Raw genomic sequence first — 20,646 nt, forward strand, 5'->3', positions numbered from 1 at the left:
TTTTTTGCCAGCACTAGTTAAAACATATCTGCATTTAACCACGGATAAAAGACACTACTCTTAGCTTGGTCAATAATAAAGCTTACCAAGCTTACTATTTTCCACTAAGAGTACAACAAAAAGCTCTTGAAAGCTTTCACCAAACGCAGTAATCAACAAAGTGCAACTAACGAGCCAACTGCAAAGCGAAAAGCTTCAAACGAGTAAAGCAATAAATAGTTAATGTCAGCGTAGCAGTTAATTTAGCGGAACGAAAGTGAAACGAAACACTTTGAAACGCGCTTTAGAGCGTTAACGGAAAGCTTTGCAGCGTAAAGGCAACAACGGTAGAGGTGAGCAAACTTAATTTACTGCACAGATATTACAACAACAACAAAAATATACGAGTGTATTACAACAACAACAAAAATATACGAATGTGTTACAACAACAACAAGAAGCAATGTTGTTTACATAAAAAACAAAGCGTGAGAGATTGAGTAGTTGGAAGCTTATAAGCGCAAACAATAAAAATGAAAAAAAAACAACAACAAACATTGCGTGGAATTGTAGAGCTGTATGTGGATTAATAAATATTACAACAACACCAGCGGAATTGAAACATTGTCAAAGCGGAGCTGAGCTCCAAAGATATGCACAAATGTAGCTGAGCTGCGTAGCTGAGTATTTGGCTGTGTATGTGTGTGTTTTGATGAGAGAAGTGTTGTCGAAGTGGAATGGAGCGCGCTACAAGCTGGAGATGACTCCAAAACTATCATTTCGTTGCAAAGTATTCAATTTGTTGTCGTCGCTCGTTGGAGGCAGAAGTAAGTCGTGGCGCGGAAGAATCGTCAGCATAAAAAGCTACACATTTTTTGTTGTTGTTATACAAATAAAGTTTTCAACGCAAAAGGTTCGCTACTGGTGCTTAGTGCTTAGTGCTCTCGATGCTCGTTTGTTTACACAAACCACAAATACACACACTCGCCTATACAAAGCTTCTGCTCGTGCGCTTGAAAAAGTTGTCGTCCGCTCGGCATCTCGTCTAGTGGCTGCTGTGACTTTGTCTGCTCTGCATTATAGCTGACTTGCTGCCTGTGGCTGAAAGCATAAAAGTGTAGATAATTTGTGTTTCGCTTGCGATTTTTTCCATTTTTTTGGCCAAAAACAAAAAGCACTTGCTGTTGTTGTTGAAAAAATAAAACAAAAATATAAAATTAAAAATTAAATGAATAAATAATAATTGAAAAATCAGTCATTCCTCAGCCTCACGCGCTCGTTGTTGACATTTGCTTTTGTGCTTGCTTTTTTTCGGTTTTGTTTTTGTAACGCAATAACGGCAATTGCCACCTGTTCTTTAAAGCGCAGCAATTCGTTTGATTGACGCGTGTCTGCCCATACGATTTCGCAGCAAAAAAATAACTGCGTTGTGCGCGTATTTACACACTTTAATAAAATATTAGTAAGCATTAAAAATCGCTGAAAGCCGTTTTCGATTTTTGTTCGAAAAAAATATAAAAAAACCACATTAAATTCTTTATAAAACCGATAAAATAAAAACGCAAGAAAAATCTTAAAAGTGTTTTGTGCATATAACAAAGTTCTAACAGCAACAACAATAAAAAAATAACTGCAACAACAAAACAATTTACTAAAAAAACAAAAAACCACAATTGTCCAATTACTAAGTACACCGGCAAAATCAGTGAAAGCCCGTAAGCCACTTAAATGTGAAAGAATTCTAGCAGCGTAAGAATTCTATTGTCTAAAATAAATCGTAGAAAAGTAAAGAAAAGCATCTTCTGAATTTTGCACCAAACTCCAAGAAAACGGCGGGATTATTCCATTACATTGTTGTTGGTTTGCAGTGAAAGTAGGTGAACAGCAGACCCTAATAGCGATTTGGTGTTATATTTGCAGTTCACGGCGCCATAAATAATGTAAGTGTGAAACAATTTTTACTGAAAATTATCGTGAAAAACGTGATTGTTAACTACAAATTATTACTTTTCAATAGTAAAAAAAAATGTAAAAACACGAAAACGTGCAGAAAATGCATGCCAATTTTATTTTTAGGGAAATTGAATATTTAATTTTTTTTACATGACTCAAGTTATAAAAATGTTTATTGAAATATTTTTTATATAGTCATAGCTTTTGAAAATTAATGACAGTGTCTTCAAAACTCGTAGGTATTAAATCAAAGTTATAATTTCAGTGTTGCCTTTACATATTAGTTATTAAATAAAATATTTGATTCTTTAGTTTTATTACTGAGAATTTGTAAATATAAAGTTTTAAACTAAAAAAAAATATATTTTTTCTAATAATCTATTATGGAAAACATACAGTTGTGTTCAAAATAATAATAGTGCTAAAAAGCCAATATTAGAATTTCTTATAAAAAGTTTATTATTTTTTTTCTGTGTTGAAATTGAGTACGAACTTAACAGAAACATTAATTTTACATATTATATGGCTTTTAACCACTAACAACTAAAAATGCTCGTAAATTCGTTGTTAAAAAATAGTAGTATTTCACATCTGGTTTAAAAAAGTATCTGAAACATAAGTAAATCTAACAAGTAAGGAAGTGCTAAGTTCGGGTGTAACCGAACATTTTATACTCTCGCAATTTATTTATTTAACTTTATTTATATTATATAATACACAATTTGACCCACATATTCGTCATATATATTGTATAAAGTCCATTGAAAGTTGGAAACCATAATATTAGGTTAGAAGCACCGAGGTCCTCGTGTTCGATATATGGGGCCTTAAAAACCTATGGTCCGATTTCGGCGATTTTTAGAGTGGGGCTGCCACACTATTAACATAGTATTTGTGCAAAGTTCTGCACCGATATCTTCACTAGTGCTTACTTTATATATTGTAAAGTAACCGATTCAGATCGTCTTCAAAGTTCTGGTATATAGGAAGTAGGCATGGTTGTGAAGCGATTTGGCCTATTTTCACAACATATTATTTGGAGGTAAGGAAACTAATACAAACCAAGTTTCATTTAAATCGGTCGAGTAGTTCCTGAGATATGGTTTTTGACCCATAAGAGGGCGACGCCACGCCCATTTTCCATTTTGTAAAAAAATCTGAGTGTAGCTTCTATCTGCCATTTCCTATGTGAAATTTAGTGTTTCTGACGTTTTTGGTTAGTGAGTTAACCCACTTTTAGTAATTTTCAGCCTAACCTTTGTATGGGAGGGGGGCGTGGTTATTATCCGATTTCTGTCATTTTTGGACTGTATAAGGAAATGGCTAAAAAACACGACTGCAGATAGTTTGATTTATATAGCTCTATTGGCTTGCGAGATATGTACAAAAAACTTAGTAGGGGGCGGGGCCACGCCCACTTCCCCAAAAAATTACATCCAATTATGCCCCTTCGTAGTACGATCCTTCATACAAAATTTTATTTCCATAGCTTTATTTATGGCTTAGTTATGGCACTTTATGTGTTTTCGGTTTTCGCCATTTTGTGGGCGTGGCAGTGGTCCGATTTTGCTCATTTTCGAAAGCAACCTTCCTATGGTGCCAAGAAATAAGTGTGCCAAGTTTCATCAAGATATCTTAATTTTTGCTCAAGTTACAGCTTGCACAGACGGACGGACGGACAGACAGACATTCGGATTTGAACTCCACTCGTCACCCTGATCACTTTGGTATATATAACCCTATATCTAACTCGTTTAGTTTTGGGTGTTTCAAACAACCGTTATGTGAACAAAACTATAATACTCTCTTTAGCAACATTTGTTGCGAGAGTATAAAAAAGAAAACATTTTACTAATTCTTTTTAGCCGGGTTGTTTGCTAGAAACATTAAGGTTATATAGTTAACCGATCTGAACAATTTCTTCGGAGATTATATTATTACCTTAAGCACTAATCCATGTCAAATTTCGTGAAGATACCACGTCAAATGCGAAAACTTTCCATACAAGCCCTTGATTCCGATCGTTCGGTTTGTATGGCAACTATATGCTATAGTGAACCGATCTGAACAATTTTTCGGAGATTAAATTATTTCTATGAACAATAACCAAATTTCGTGAAGATATGTAGTAAAATGCGGAAGTTTTCCATACAAGCCCTTGATTCCGATCATTCAGTTTGTATAGCAGCTATATGATATAGTGATCCGATATCGGCAGTTCCGACAAATGAGAAAATTGAAGAGAAAATAACATCTGCAAAATTTCAAAACGATATCTTAAAAACTGAAGGACTAGTTCGTATATATACAGACAGACGGACATGGCTAAATCGACTCAGTTCAACATACTGATCATTTATATATGTATATACTTTATAGGGCCTCCGACGCTTCCTTCTGGGTGTTACAAACTTCGTGACCATCTTAATATACCCTATTCAGGGTATAAGAAGCTCGAAAATTCGGTGTTCACAAAAATAGTAGTATTTCACAACTGGTTTAAAAAAGTATCTGAAACATAGGTAAATCTAAAAATTATGTATAGATACAAAGAGATGAAGTTCAGTACTTGGCCGAAAGCCCCTATTATATAAAAGTGCCTTACAGGGACGCGTCATACAGTTGATTAGGCCTTCATTAAGGGTTTTAGTTATTTCTTTCCAAGAATCCTTCACTATTACCCAAAGTACGAGATTATTGCCTTTCTGAATATCACCCCATAGGTTATCTATGGAATTGAGGTCGGACCATTGCGCAGGGCAGGGCATGACCTTAATCGCTTTGATACGAAACCACTCCTTGGCTAGGTCATTATCCTGCTGGCCCCGCCGCAAATAATTAATTTTATAAAAGAAATGGCAGAAGGAAGCTGCTCACAGATTCTTTCAAATTCAAAAATTTGAAAAATCATATTTCAGGAACTACATTACCGATTTCAATGATTCGGTTTGTAATATTTTCGGATGATACGAATCACTTTTTGATTCGTTCACTTTACAATATATACATTAGGAACCAGTGAAGATAGCGGAATACAACTTTACACAAATACTGTACTTGACGTGTGGCATCACTTGTGGAAAAATTGTCGAAATAGGACTATAACTTTTCAATGCCCCGGATATCTAACATGAAGACCTCAGTGCCTAAGGGTAATTTTCCATTGAAAATATCGGAAAACCTCTCAGATATTTTAATTTAATTTAGAGGGAATCTTTTTTTTTCAAATAGTGTATCTCTGTGCCATAAATCGGGTCATAACTCTCCTTACCTCCCATATACCTAATTATAGGGTTTTCAACAATGTGAGCAGTGGGCTTTATACCGCATATATCGATTAATATGTGAGGTATCTTAGCAAAATTAAGCCAGCATACAGTCTTGGATATAGTGTACCTTGGTGCTGAAAATGAGTGAAATCGGTTCAGGAATTACCTCAGCCCTCGTCTACTATATATGATGATTTTCGTTATTCTATTGGACTTTATGTCGAATATATGGGTCAAATTGTGTGTTATCTTAATAAAAGCGAGAGAATAAAATGTTCGGTTGCACCTGAACTTAGCCTTTCCTTACTTGTTGGGGCCATATTTGGCGAATATGGAGACTGGGTAGAGACATTGTTACAGTATTGTTTTTGGTCAAGAATTAATGAAAAAGCAAGGAATTGTGAGCTTCTTTTAACAAATGAACATCGCCAAACTCAGAAAAAGACGTCTGACGCTAGCGAACTTTTTAAATTAACGTTCTTTTTTGAAAACACCTAGTATACCCCTTTTTCGTCTTCGTATTTTGAATATTAAGAAAGAGGAAACCGTCAAATTCATCCATTTTAACACACTAAAAACAAAGATGTGAACCAAATCGAACTGTTACTCAATTTTTTCGTAAAAACAGGCGCAGCAGCCGATTTTAAACGCCTTACGAGTGTCTGTAGAGTGCGTATTCACCCAGAAGACAGAAATATTCTTACTGAATATTGAGTTTGTTTAGAGAAGGAAGGTGTAAAATTTTGATTTTTCTGGAAATTATGTATTATCTTTTATGCGTTTTAAAATATAACAGTAGCGGTGTTTTGAGATTATTTTTTGAAAATGTAAATAGAAAAGTTGAAACATTAAAAAAAATCAATAGATTTTTTCATTTTGAAAATTTTCTACTCATACAGAGAAAAAATAAAAAATTTATAATAATATAATAAATAAAAATATATAAAATTTATATTAAAATTAAATTTAAATATATCACATAACGCACCTTTGACACGCACCTCAAATGCAACTATTGGCATATAAATCATCCATATGTTGTATGTAAGAACGCATCGCTGCTGCCATGCATTTGCACACACTTCTCTATCCCTACCACCGACCAAACCGCCTCACATTTTATGACCATCTCTGTGTTGTGCCACTTTTTACGATTTTACAGTTATTCACTTTTTATTTTATATACATCTTCGTATTTTTATTACATTTCATTCTGCAGTGTTTTTTTACTTATTTTTTGCAAACTAAAAAGTTTTCTATTTTATTTTGTTTTTGTTTTGTTTGATTGGGCTCTTTACTTGCTGTCTGTCTGTGACTGTGTCATTAGCAGCGGCGTGTGATCTCGTGGTACGCATGCGCAAATCGTGTTTTCTACTTTTTTGTTTGTTTTGTTATTGGTGGTGCTGCTGCTCCACTACCTTAACAAAACACCTTTTCCAGCGCGGCTTAACAACAACAGCAGCAGCAGTGTTGGTGCACTTGTCGCCCAGCCAGACTTGCGGGTTTTGCCAGCGTTCTGGTTTCTCTTCGCTTCTACCACTGGCTTCTTCAAGGCTTACTTACTTCAGCCAACTTTTTCCTCTTTGTACTCGCGTCCATTGAGTACAACAACGACTCGTTGATCTCGTTATGAGCGCTTCAATAGCTGCATTGCAAACAACAAAGTTAAAATTTGTATGTGTGTATGTGTTTCTTTGTAGAGTAGTCTGTCTGTGTGCGTGTGGCAACTGTCTTTTTGCTCAGATCATGCCTGCACTGCAGCTGTGTAACACTTGCCCGGCGAAGTTAAAACCAAAAGTTTGTTTGCATCAAAGCTGTCAATTGAGCTTGAAAGTGAATCAATGGGGCAGCAAGAGAGGGGAGAAAGAGCGGAGCGCGGAAAGAATGGCGAATTTCATGGTAAAATGCAGAAAAAATGGCAAGAGACTGTAGGCTGTGTGCAAAAGCATGGCAATTTTTCATACTTTTTAAACCATATAAACAGCACTGTGTACATTAGGGTGGTACTACATTATACAAATTTTCTTTGAAGATTTAAAAAGTGAACAAATTTCTTAATTTAGTAGTATTTTTTATGTATAATATATTAAAAATAATATTTATTTTTGTCTTTTAACTTTCAAAAGAAAATTAGTAGGGTGAGACTAAAAAAATTTTAAATTCATTTTTAGGATCAACTTAATTAAAAATTTTTTTATGCGCTTATATAATGTTTTTTAATTTGCATAGTTTATTTGAGAAAAAGATGCTCAAAAAGTCCGCCATTTTTAATTTTTTAAGGTATACCCTAACGCAAAAAAACCATTTTTCCATTCTATTTTAATTTTTAATCTTTCTTCCTACCTTTGACAGCAATGACACTTTAAAACATTGTTTTGAGATTTTTTAAGAACCACCCTAATGCCTCAATCAATACAAAATGTATTAATATCATTAAAAAAAAATTAAAAACTGATCCATATTCCAGTCATTTAATGATCTCAAGACACTCCCAATCATATTTTATGTTTATGAGAAATTTTTAGTAAAAAAGTACTTAAATTTCTCCGTGCAATTCCAAAGCAAGCACTCCACCCGTGGATATTTAACTGCAAATGCTGGTTGGTCGCTTTGAAAGTAGTTCATGTCGCTTTCAATAATTGAAATTGTTTCACTGAATGTTTTCCAATATGCTTTCGTTCACACACATACCGATATCACTATCTTTGTAGTCAACATTATGGCAACAACTTTTGAATGTTAATTAACTTGAGTCTTTACATTCTAGGAAGAATGTCTGTAAGTGTAGGGCGGAACAGCAAAGTAAAGCAATAAGACTGGGTTATCTGGCTAATTAGCATAAAAACAGTGTGTGAAGGCAGTACGAGTGAAAAAGAAAGCGGTAAATATTTGTACATACTATATAGGCCAGCTTTTGGATTGTAAGTTTGATTCGAACGTGGGACCGGGCATGTGTGAAACTGAACAGAGTTTAAAATACTTGAATTGAATAATTGAAATTATATTTTTTCATTTTGATACATGTAAAATAATTTCGACATTTCGGCATCCCGAAAATTATAATTTTAGATCCCGAAATTTCGGGATTCCATTTAAATATGAATTTCTTTTGTCATCAAAGCTTATCAACAATTTCATATTTATATGGAATCCCAATATTTCGAGATCTAAAATTGGAATTTTCGGGATCCCGAAATGTCGTCTTTTAATTTCAGCTAATTATAATAATAATTAACAATTTGTTTTAGGTTCCTAAATGTTCTTTATACTAGTAACCTATTCAGAGCATGTTAATATCTGTACCCAAAATTTCGGGATTCTTGAAAATAAATTATAATTTTCTGAAATAATAAGAAAATATGTATTTCGGGTTCCTGAAACGACAAATTTTAGAACCAGATTCGTGATGCTAAAAAATAAATTAGGTGTTCTTAAGCCCTAATATGTGCTTTTAACCCTTGGGAAAACCATAAAATTATAAAATGATAAATTTTTGAATTTTCTATGTAACGAATATGGTAATTTCAAAACCCGATTTTTCGGGATTATTGTTCTGTTAAGATTTATGAGAAATTAAATTAATTTTTTTCTGTAAAATTCGGAAAATATTTCGGGATCCCGAACATGATAATTTCATATCACGAAATTTCGGTATTCTATAATAATTTTCATAATAATTATTAGGCATATAATGTTCAAGAAATCAGTGAAAACGACCTCCCTGTAATATTAATAGCCAATTGAGGTTACTTGGCACACATTTTCTTTTATTGTTGCAATTTCAAATATTTAATAATTAAAGTCAACAATTACTTCTTATACAAATTGCCAAATTAAACTACATAGAATTCCCTTAACCCACAAAATATGTGACTTAAATACGGTTAGGTGATATCTGTACTGCTTACAAAAAAACGTGTGACATAATTGTGCCAATTCAAAAGCGAAATCACCCATGACAGATACACTTACATATGTATATATGTATGTATGCAACTACATATCTACAATCTAGCAAGAAATTGATATGCTGACATACAGAATGTGTGAAATATACCATGAAATGTGAATCGTTTCAAGCTTACCAAATATATAAATATATATAATATATATATATATACATATATATATCAGCTGCACCAGACCATATGGTTGACTGCATTCGTATCATATATATGTACATATACATATATATAAATCTACAAATGTAGATATGCATGTGTTTGCCGTTCCATTATGTTTGGGGCAGGTTTACTTTCGTTTTGGGTGGCAACACAAATTGCATAACTCTTGAACATATTGAACATACATACATAAGTATGTGGATACTAAGCATCTCAAAAACTTCCAAATTCACTGCTGTGCCAACGTAAAAGGAAGTGAATAATAAGGCGAAATTTTTGCTGGAATATATAGTGTTTATACCCAGCATTTAACTATATAAGTTTTGAACTAAATATTACTTTTGTAGGCAAAGCTTGAGATATGATCTGCACTAAATATAGATTTTTAGTTCGTTTAAGATAACTCAATATATAGTTTTGGAATAAAAATATATTCAATTAAAAAAAAAATGTTAAAAATATTTCCGGATCCCGAACTTGTACACTCGGATCACAAAATTTCGGGATTTCCAAAAGTTAGAGAAAGAGATTCAGCAAAACGCTTGGAATCCGTTACAAATTTCTTAAGACGGCTAATATCGATTCCAGCCAATTTGCTAGGATCGCCGAAAAAGGGCCTTCCGAGGTGTTCCAACCTCAGTCTGGCAAAAGCTGGACAATGTAGAAGGGAATGCTTAGATGCTTCCATCTCGCCTTCCTCCATACAGCTTTGGCAACTTGCATCTGCCACGATTCAAAGTCTCACCGCATGGGTACCCATTGGACAATGTCATCGATTCCAATGCCAGTATTGTCGCCCTGCTGTCTGAGTGAATACATACCTCTCTAAAAGAGGAGCAGTGCGTCCAGTGCTACTTTGATCGCAGCGACCTCTGCTTGGAAGACACTACAGTGGTCAGGTAGTCTAAAGCTGGTATTGATAGAGAGCTTTCTGCAGAAAACTCCCCCACCCAACTTTCCCCTTAGCTTCAATTCATCCTAGAAAAAGCTGACTGCACTTCTCCTCCATTGACTTCTTCCTTTCCACATATCCCTCGTAGGTACCTCAAGGGGACGGTTCCGCGGTGCAGTGGTCCAAGTAGTCAGAGATGCAATCGAACCGACGGAGAATTTCAGAATGCCCCTGCTTGGTACCGATCATGTACTCAGCATCTCTGAGTCTGACAGCGACCTTAGCCGCAGTGCACCTATCGGCGATATCAACAAGTGCCACGTGTAAGATTGCATTTAGAGCCATTTTTGGTGTTGTTCTTAAAGCCGCCAAAGTATGTACAAGAATATTTTCATCAGGAAACCAACACTTAGGTTTATCAAGATCGAAGTATCTGAAAATCTTCTCGTGTAGATCGATTATCGATGATATCGAGGAGATCATAAATGGCTATTATCAGCGAAGAGTCCATAACGATAGATTAACTTGTTATTATATTAGATATCGATCGATTCTCTCGGGAAATTTTTAACCAGTTTCTCTTTTAGAGTTTCAATAGTTATTCTTTGCTGAATCTTTCTCTTCCACTACTAACGGATTCCGGTTATAAAACTGTATTTGTTTGTAACTGTTATTAAACTGTATAGAGACGGCTTTCCAAAATACGTTGCAACTAAGTTCTTCTGCATTGGTTATGGGCATAAAATGCCGTTTGCATTTTCCGCTTACATAATATATGCCATGCCATGCATGTCTATGGAGCCAGCATATGAATGAATGCGTTCACTTGTCTTGCTTACCTCGATGCAGCCAAAAAAATTTTGAGCGCGCACTAATTTGGGCCACAACAACACAAAAGCGCGACTGGGCTTTCAATTTGGCAGCCGAATTGTTTGTACTGCAGTTTAGCATGAAGTAATTAAGTGAGCTTGTGCAAAATTTCGGCTGCTTGGATTCAAGCAGCGCACGCGTTTTTTGTACAATTTTTTTACTTTAAATTTTTTCCATTTTTGGTTTTCTATTTTAATTTACTTTGTTGCTGAAAAATCGCTTCAATATGCTAGCGGCAACAACAAAAGCAAAACGGACCTTTGTCCAGTTTGCATTGACTCTGTGAACTGAGCCGCTCTCCAACAGCCACATTGCAATTTGGACTTTAACTTCAACTAAGATTTCGGCGTTTGTTGCTGCTTGCGGCTTGCTAATCAAAATCTAAACAGCGTTTAAGCGCATAAAAAAATTTGAATAAAAGCCAAATTTATTTAGCGTGAAGTTGTTTTTGAAGGCAAATTTAAGGTTACGCGTTGATGATTCGATTGCCTAATGATTTGCAAATTATGAAAAAAAAACGCTGAAAAATTGTATTGTAATATGTAAAATGCGGACTACCGTTGCTTGTAGCTATGTAATGTGGTGTTTGTTGTAATTTTTATTTTATTATTTCTTGTTTTTCATAATTACTGTAATATTTTGCTGTTGTAGTTAAATTGATTTGTTTTTATTTCTTTATTTATTATGAAGTAAGATTCACAAAAAAGTCTCGAAAATATTCTTCGAAGTGTGGTAAAAGAGAATAGAATAGAGGGAGTGCAGAGATGATATAATAAGCCTATTTTCATATTTGACTAACAAAAAAAATAATTTGTTTTGTGCTATCTGAGAAGACATGATACTTTGTCGAACCCTACGAACGTTTAATTCCACGTTCTCAATCTCTGAAAATCATGAATTCGTTCTTAATGTTCTTTCGTGTGACCAAAATGATGTTTCCGAATTAAAATTTATAGACCTAGTATCAAAGACTTCGTTTCGTATTCCTCAACCATCAGTCATTATCCCAAGATGCATAAGTTTCTCAATGATCAAGTACGGGGCTAGATATCCAAGATACAGCATTTTTGCTCCATCAAAAAATGAAAGAAATCCAAATAAAACGGATGTTTGCGACACATTCTCACCTTTAATATAGACATTAACTTAGCTATAGTTTCAACTAGTTCACTTGTCTGGAAATATACCTTGTACCTGTTAAGTAGTACGACCATTTAAATGGAAAGTGCCGGATTTTAGGGTCGTTAAGGGTCTACACCAGTGCGATATTTTCAAAAAATAGATTTTCTTATTTTTGCGGTAAGGTAAGGTTTTTTTGAATAGTTTTTGAATGGCAGCGTTTTAAAGACTGGTATTAAACTACTGACGTTATAACTCAACATGACATTGACCGATCAAATTTAAGTTGAGTATTCTTGAATATATTTACTACATTTTTTCAGAACTACGCCATTTTGTTAATTTTTGATATATTTCAAAAATCGTGGGTCATTGTATAGTAAATGTATTCAACTTTATTAAGCTTTTTGATTTTTTGGTTTGAGCTACTCTCGGCCGGAATCTTGTCAGCAGTTGGGGAACTTTTTTTTGGCACCTCCGAAGTGCCAAACACCGTTATTTTTCAATATTTTTGTAAAAAAACTTTTAAAATATAGCTGAAAATATACCTTATAATGTCCAAAAAACTTCGAAACAATCTTATATTAGTCGAGATCTTTAACCGATCTCTGTCCCAAAAATTGTTTACAGTTTTTCTAATCTCTTATGCAGTTACATCGGAATCCATCTTAGATAACCTTTATAGTCTTTAAGGGTGCTGGATCTATGAATAAATCTTGGTCAATGCGTGTATAGAGCTCTACATTAAAAGATTGTTGATCGGTTATTTGGCCATAAGACATTGAATCGGACCAGATCTTCAACCAAATTCGGAACCGGTATAACGACGTAATACTCGGCCAAAAAAAGTAAGAAAGTAAATATTATTCTCAGAGTAAGAACTAAGATTTCGAAAGAATGGTAACTAAGACATATTTGCAACATAGAGACTGCCATATTTAATCTTTGTGTAAAGCATAAAATTATAATTTTCTGAAATAAACAAAATATAGTATTTCGGGGTTCCGAACATGGTAATTTCTTATCCCGAAATTTCGGGATTTTAGAAAATAATAATTATTACGCATACTATATGACTGAAAATGATCTAATTGAGGTGACTTGGCATACATTTTATTTGTCCTTCATTTACTGAAATGATGTTTCCAATAAAATAAAATAATAAATAAAATTTATAAAATCAAAATTGCCAAAGAGTTCTTTCGAACTTCTGAACACCGGTCAGTATCTGAGAATGTATTAGTTTTTCATTGATTAAATACGGAGCTTGAATGCTAGGTCAAAAAATAGAAGTAATCAAATTGAAACGGATCATCGCCCGAGAATTAATTACAGATAAATATTGTCGAGATCCTTAGCATAGACATTAGCTCAGAAATTTTACTAGTTTGGATTCTGTTAAGCACATTTCATTTAAAGATCTAGTGTCTTTCTAATAATAGGTGGGGATTTTATCGGTAGTAACATTCTCAAAATAAACGTTAAGCTTATTTTAGTCAAGATTTGTAACCGATCTCTTTGCCAACATTTTTTGATAATTTTTCTAGATAATACTCTTTAATGTAGTTAAATTGGGATTCACCTCTCTCGTCTTTAAGGGTTATAACGCTTATAAATCGAGGTCAATGTACATGTACATAGAGGAACTATATTTTAATATAGACCTCTCGGTTATTTGACCACAAGAGGTTGAAACTGTAAAGATTTCCACACAAACATTTTCAAACACACTCCTAGAATGCTCCATTGAATTGAATTCTGAACCGATTTGAATATTCATTGGCGTAATAGTCAGCCCAAAATAGATGGAAAGATCATTTGTTTGAAAATTTTGGGACGATAAAATAACCTAAAAGATTAAAGAGGTTTCATAGTTGTAAATAATTATGAGAATGGTTGCTACCTGCTTCAATCATCTTTTAAATCAATAAAATTTGTGAGACAAGCGAATTATGAATATATGGATATTATATTGCTACTGTTTAAAAAAGCGTAAAGTGAAAATTATTATTTTTTTTGCAGGAGGTTGCCACATATTTAAAAACCTTCTTTCAGTAAAAATTATGAAATGAAATAATTTCTTCAATATGAATATTTAAATTGAAAATATTCAAGGTATAAAGGTGAAATTATTTTTTAGGAAGGTTGCCACATAATTAGAAATATTCTTTAAGCTATACTTGTAAAGATAAATGAAATTATTATGCGACGAATAAAAAATAGTGAGGTTTGAAAATACTTAAACTTCAAAATATGATTGGTGTTGCCACCTATTAAAAGATATTTTTCAATATTACAATTTTGGTAGCAAATGAAGAATCAGTATTTTTGAGGGGATGCGTATCACACACTGATTAACAACAATAGTATAATGGAAAAACGAAACACGTAAATTGATATGTAATACACATTTAACTTTTTTTTTATAAATTCACCACTAAAATGAAATTAGCCTGTCTATCACAAACCCTCGCTGTACTTAAATCACACACATTTATGTGTCGGCCATTGCTGGCAGTGGAGTTTAATTCCTTGTTATTCCATTCACCTCAGTTGCAGTCAATTCACACATCTATACAAAAACACAGAGAAAACACGCATACAAGACATGTTCAAAAAATAACGGGAATTTTCGTATTTTTTTGGATTATTTTGAATTCATTCGTTCGTCTACATTACATTAATTTAGACGCCTTCAAAATAGTCTCCATTCGATATTATGCATTTATGCTAGAACTTTTTTCAATTGTCGAAACACTTCTCAAACTCGATTTTTGAGATAATTTTGGGCTCTTTCAGCAATTTCTTGTTTGCTTGTAAAATGAGGACGGTTTAAGGCTCTCTTTTTCGAAATAACAGGAAGTCATATAGAGTAATTTCATTGGCGAAAATGGGTATTTCAACAAATTCTTAAATTCCCGTTACTTTTTGAACACACCTCATACTTTTTTGCACACATTTGCGCATTTCCCGGTTTGTAAAATTTTTCGAATTATTGCTTTCCTCATTAATGCTAAATGTTGCAATCGCTTTGATATTTCTGTTTTTTTTTTTGTAATTTGCACATTTCTTTTATAGTTGTTGTTGGTTTCGCTTTACCCACATTTGCTGTAATTTCTTCATAATCTACGCCTTTTTGGTTTTGGTATTTGCAATTGTGTATTTTGCCGTTGTTTTTGTGTTCGTTTTATTATTTAAGCGCTTGTTTTAAACCAGTCTGTCGTTTTGTTTGCAGCCGCGCGTTATTTGAGAAGCGTGAACAAGGCAGCGTTGCATGGTTACACCGCTGCAGAAATTGAGAAAGTGATGCGAATGTTTTTTTTTTCGCCGGTTTGTTGTTGTTTTAATTTTGCATCTGTTTTTGTTGTTGTTGTTTTGTGGAGTGGCTGCATTTGAAAGTTTATATTGCTTAGCAATGGTTAATGCCCGGTCGGCGCATCGGTTAGAGCGTATGTTATATGTTGTATATATATACATACCTATAGTATATACTTACATTTGATCACTGACATTTGAAAGGAAACATAATAGTCGCACTTTATGTAAGTATTAACATACATACATAATCGTAGTTACATTTGTATTTATAGTTGGGTCATTGCTCCTCAGGTCATTATGCAGGTGGTTAAGCGTTGAATAAGCTAATAAATATTGACGCCTTCTTCTTCGGTATTTTTTTGGTGGTTTTTCCTCAAAGGTGTGGTTTGCAGATTAAGCTATTACGTGCATAATTGCATTTTTGGTAGAAAGTATGATTTATTCGATAATATTGAAGTGGTGAGAATACTTTTACATTGATTACTGTACATATGTTACACTCTACGACTGATTCACTTGGAAGTACGCTAAATACTTGACCATAAAATCATCTATAATAGAAATAGTTGCCAATCATTTTGTTGCAAAGCTTCGTAATATTAAAGGGGTTTTCAAAAAGTAGCGTGGTTACCACAGCATCACGCTAGCAGAAGTCCAGATCCTGTACCCAATTTTCGACGGTTTTCGAAGCATAAATAGGCCGATTGCAATTTCACGTTCGATATTCGTACGAAGTTCATCAATCATCGCTGTCTTTTGGACATAGACTATAGACCTGATGTAGCCCCACAGGAAATAGTTTAACGGCGTCAAATCGCACGACCGAGGCGGCCAATAGATGGGGCCATTTCGTGAGGTAACACGTATGGGTATTCAATATATCGATTGTGACATTCTTTGTGTGGCCTGTGGCCCGGTTTTTTTGTAACCACATATTGTCCAAGTCAATATCATTCAATTCGGGCCAAAAATATTCTGTTATCATTGAGCGGTAGCGTTTCCTATACACAGTAACGTGTCGGTATTGATCATCACGTAATAAGTATGGCCCAATGACGCTGTCGGCCCATAAACTGCACTAAACTGTAATTGTTTCCGGTTGCATTGGTAACTCATCGTGTACGGGTGGATTGCTACCTGTTCAATAACGCATATTTTGCTTTTTGACGGAATTCATTCATCCAGAAATGAACCTCATCGCGGACGACCATAAATAGGAGGTAGCGCTCTTAAAGTTAAGGCCACATTTTAATACTTTCGACCCGTTGTTGGATTTTATATCTTTCCATGATGAAATGGCAAACCTCACTGAAGGGAAATGTCAAAAGAATGGTCTATTTTTGTAGCGTCCGTTTTGATAAACCCTTTATTTCGTAATATATTTTAAATTTTAAACATGTGGTAACACTATGCAATTTATACTTTATATTTATGACATATATATTATATCTGTTCAGTTTAATGATCATATTTGAATATATCATTTTTTTTTATTTTAATTAAAATCAAAGTTTGAAATAAGTGGCAGCCCTTTTAAAAAATAAATTCAGCTGTAAGGCAATTTGAATTTTTTTTAATTCCATATTTTTACTATTTCTAAGCTGCACAATAAATTTTATTTGTCTATTAGGTCTACAACTTTGCTTCCGCCGTTTTCCAATAGATGTATCTAGGGCCAAGCACTGGTCGATTAACCCAACAAAATATTTGTAGAGATCTGTTTGCATCGCAAACTTATTCTCAACTGAAAATCTCACCTTTTGAGCTGAATTCTCGACATTTGCGGGAAATCTTGCTGAGGCTCATCCACATTTTTAACCGTTTTTATACAAAAAAAACTTAAATTTACAAATAAACGGCGGAAGCAAAGTTGTAGACCAATAAAATTTTAACTGTATGGCAACCCTCCGAATTTTTTTTCACTATTTTGATCATTTAAGGGGCTATACCAGTGGAATCCATGAAAAATTTGCGATTTTTTGGACATAATAAGGAATATTTTCAGCTACATATATTTTAAGACTTTTTACAAAAGTATTGAAAAATATAAAAACATGTCTTCGGAGGTGCCAAAAAAAAAACAGTTCCACCACTGCTGATATTATTCTGGCCGATTGAGTAGCTGAAACAAAAATATTCAAAATTTTTAAAAATATCAAAAATTAACAATTATGTAGTTCTGAAAAAATTGTTTTGTTTTAGGTTAAAAAAATGTCGTTTTTTAATCCCAAATTGTGGGTTTTTTAACTACCAACCTATCAAAAAAATCGCAGGTCATTGTAGAGTAAATATATTGAAGAATACTCACTACAAGGAAGTTCTACATTGTCTAGATGCAGTAGATTCGTTGATCTATATATTATATTTTTCAATTTTTGTTTTAATAAAACTAAAAACCATTGTGTGGATTACCCTTCCTTATAGCATATTCAAAAGAGTTTTCCGAAAAAAAAATTAAATTAATATGTTCGTAGAGGTTAAACTATAAGTTCTGAAAACCTTTTTTTTATGTTTTGAAATATTCTAGCTTGGTACTGCTCTCATTACTATATTTAGAAAAACGAAATCATTATCTTCTACTTTAAACCTCTCAATATTAAATACAGACTTAAAGTAAATATTACTATTCAAAGGAAAAAAAAAAAAAATAAAATTAAAATATTTCCGTTATTATAAATATGTCACTCGAAAAAATAACGATACATTTTTATGTTCACTTTTTTAATTTTCAGCTTAACCGTAATTGCGAAATTCAGAGATTACCATTTAAATTGAAAACTAATTGATATCCGAGTGCACACTTACTTAAATAAATATACACACACATACAAGTGTTCATATTTGATTACATACCACGTCAATGCACACAGTTAATCGCTTTTGCTTTTTTGTATCATTTCCATTTAAAAATTATTTTCAACTTAATACCCAGCATGTATGCAAATTTAAAGAGCTAATTGGTTGGACATACTTATGTATATTAAAAAGCTTATATTAATACCTATGTATTAACTATATGCGTAAGTGTACGCATTTAACTGTTCACAAACATATATGTATATATATATACATATGTAAGATAATATCATTTTTCGAGTTAAATATCTGTTGCGTATGCGTTAACGCCCTGCGGTCAGCTCAAGTGATGCTAATGAATTCATGGCAGAAGCCACTGTGTCAGCGTCAATGATAATTATACATACATATTATTAAACCTACATACATACAAACGCACGAATAATCATACTCAGCAATGCGTAGAATAAACTTTATTTATAATTCTCACATCTGCATATTTTTTGCACTTGTTTGTATTTGTATTAATAATCACTATGTGGTATATAGAGAATAATATGAACCGCCTACCATTTAATTGGCGACCGCCGCTTGAGGTCGGTGCCGCTGCACGCAGTCTGTGGGTGTTAATGAGCGTTCGTTTGGCCATTACGCAACAACGCAATTTTTATGCGATGCAGCAGTTGCATAAATTTGGAAAAAAAATGCAGTTTCAATAGAAGTTTGCCGTTGCATAAGTGGGTCTGTCTGAGTAGGTCGAAGGCGAAAGATTGAAAGTCACTGGAATAATAGATCGTGTTGAAATTATATATACATATATTTTTAATGAGTGGCCATTAGAATTTATGCTTAGAGAGTTTAGATTTAACATAAGGAGGACAGTTTGCCTTATTGGAATAGACCTGTATTTTATAACAAGTAAAGTCCCATAAAGTAATAACTAATTCGGTGATATCCATGGAACCAGCCTTTAGGTAAGAGTTAGGTTAGGGTTAGTGGTTAAAGTCATCAGTCATCTCGGGATCGATATATTCATCCAATCATAAAGAATAATAATTTAAATAAAGCTTTACTTTTTACACTGTACAAAGCTTTAACAATATCTTATTTGTGATATAAACCCTTTTGGTGGACAAAACTACCTACACGTGTTGTTGATCTTACATTTCTAGGAAACATTGCGTATACGCAACGTTGGGAGTAACAATAGTCAGTTGTTATTGTTACTCAGCATGCCATTCGTGTTAGAAATGTATTGTCAATAATGGGTTCTCGCTATTCTAGGAGTAGTTCTGTTTTGTTTTTATTATTCAGTTGGTTCTAGAACGTTGAGCTAATAGCATAGATAACTTGATACGTGACTCTTTGGTTCGAGAGAGAGCTGTCAAAACTCGCATTTTTTATAACATTTCGGAACAAATTTGACTCTATAAAGGACCTATTGTCTGTCATTGAAGATCCTCGCAAACCTCGCATTTTTTTGATAATTTCTTTTCTTCACACAAATTATTTTGCATTCTGAAAGAGATAGGCTGAAAGATTTGCCACTGGTACTATTCGAGAAAATAGAACAATGCATAAAACCATGATAAATACGAAAACTCATCAGAAAAATGAGAGAGGGTCATTTGATTTCAACATTGACCAAAAACATGAAGTACTATTAGTTCGATGGAATGACAATTCTGTGGTAAATGTGGCTACTAACAACGCAAAAATCGAACCATTGGTTACAGCAAAACGTTACGATAGAAAAGTAAAAAAATGGTGAATGTGCCACAGCTCTAGGTTATAGCAGATTATAATAAAAATATGGGAGGCGTCGATCTGCATGATAGTGGAATTGACAATTATAGGATTCGAGTAAGAGGGAAAAAGTGGTGGTGGCCACTGTTCATCAATTTGATAGATTGTGTTTTAGTAAACTCGTGGAAGATTTACAATCTGGCAAATGAGCGATCTATGACTCAATTAGAATATAAATCTTACGTTGCTGTTATACCTACATTTGGCGTAGGAACCGCTTTAAGCGATTATAGCCGAATCCACCAGAGCGCGCCACTCATTCCTCCTTTTTACTTTTTGGCGCCAACTGGAAACACCAAGTGAAGCCAGGTCACTTTGCACTTGGTCTTTCCACCGGAGTGGAGGTCGTCCTCTTCCGCGGCTTCCCCCAGCGGGTACTGCATCGAATACTTTCAGAGCTGGAGTGTTTTCTTCCATCCGTACAATATGACCTAGCCAGCGTAGCCGCTGTCTTTTTATTCGCTGAACTATGTCAATGTCGTCGTATAAATCGTACAGCTCATCGTTCCAGCGTCTGCGG

At 33.9% G+C, this 20,646-nt stretch overlaps 1 protein-coding gene across 1 annotated transcript in view; it reads left to right on the top strand.

The window, feature by feature from the left end:
- The first annotated feature begins 1,635 nt into the window (after positions 1–1,635).
- The window catches only part of LOC105211042 (CD82 antigen), a 100,402-nt gene continuing 81,391 nt past the window's right edge, over positions 1,636–20,646 (top strand). Inside the window, exon 1 of the mRNA XM_011182302.3 lies at positions 1,636–1,919. The gene's annotated coding sequence lies outside the window, so the exon portion shown is untranslated. The remainder of the gene's footprint in view (positions 1,920–20,646) is intronic.

This window comes from Zeugodacus cucurbitae, chromosome 4, assembly GCF_028554725.1.
Source record: "Zeugodacus cucurbitae isolate PBARC_wt_2022May chromosome 4, idZeuCucr1.2, whole genome shotgun sequence".
NCBI lineage: Eukaryota > Metazoa > Arthropoda > Insecta > Diptera > Tephritidae > Zeugodacus > Zeugodacus cucurbitae.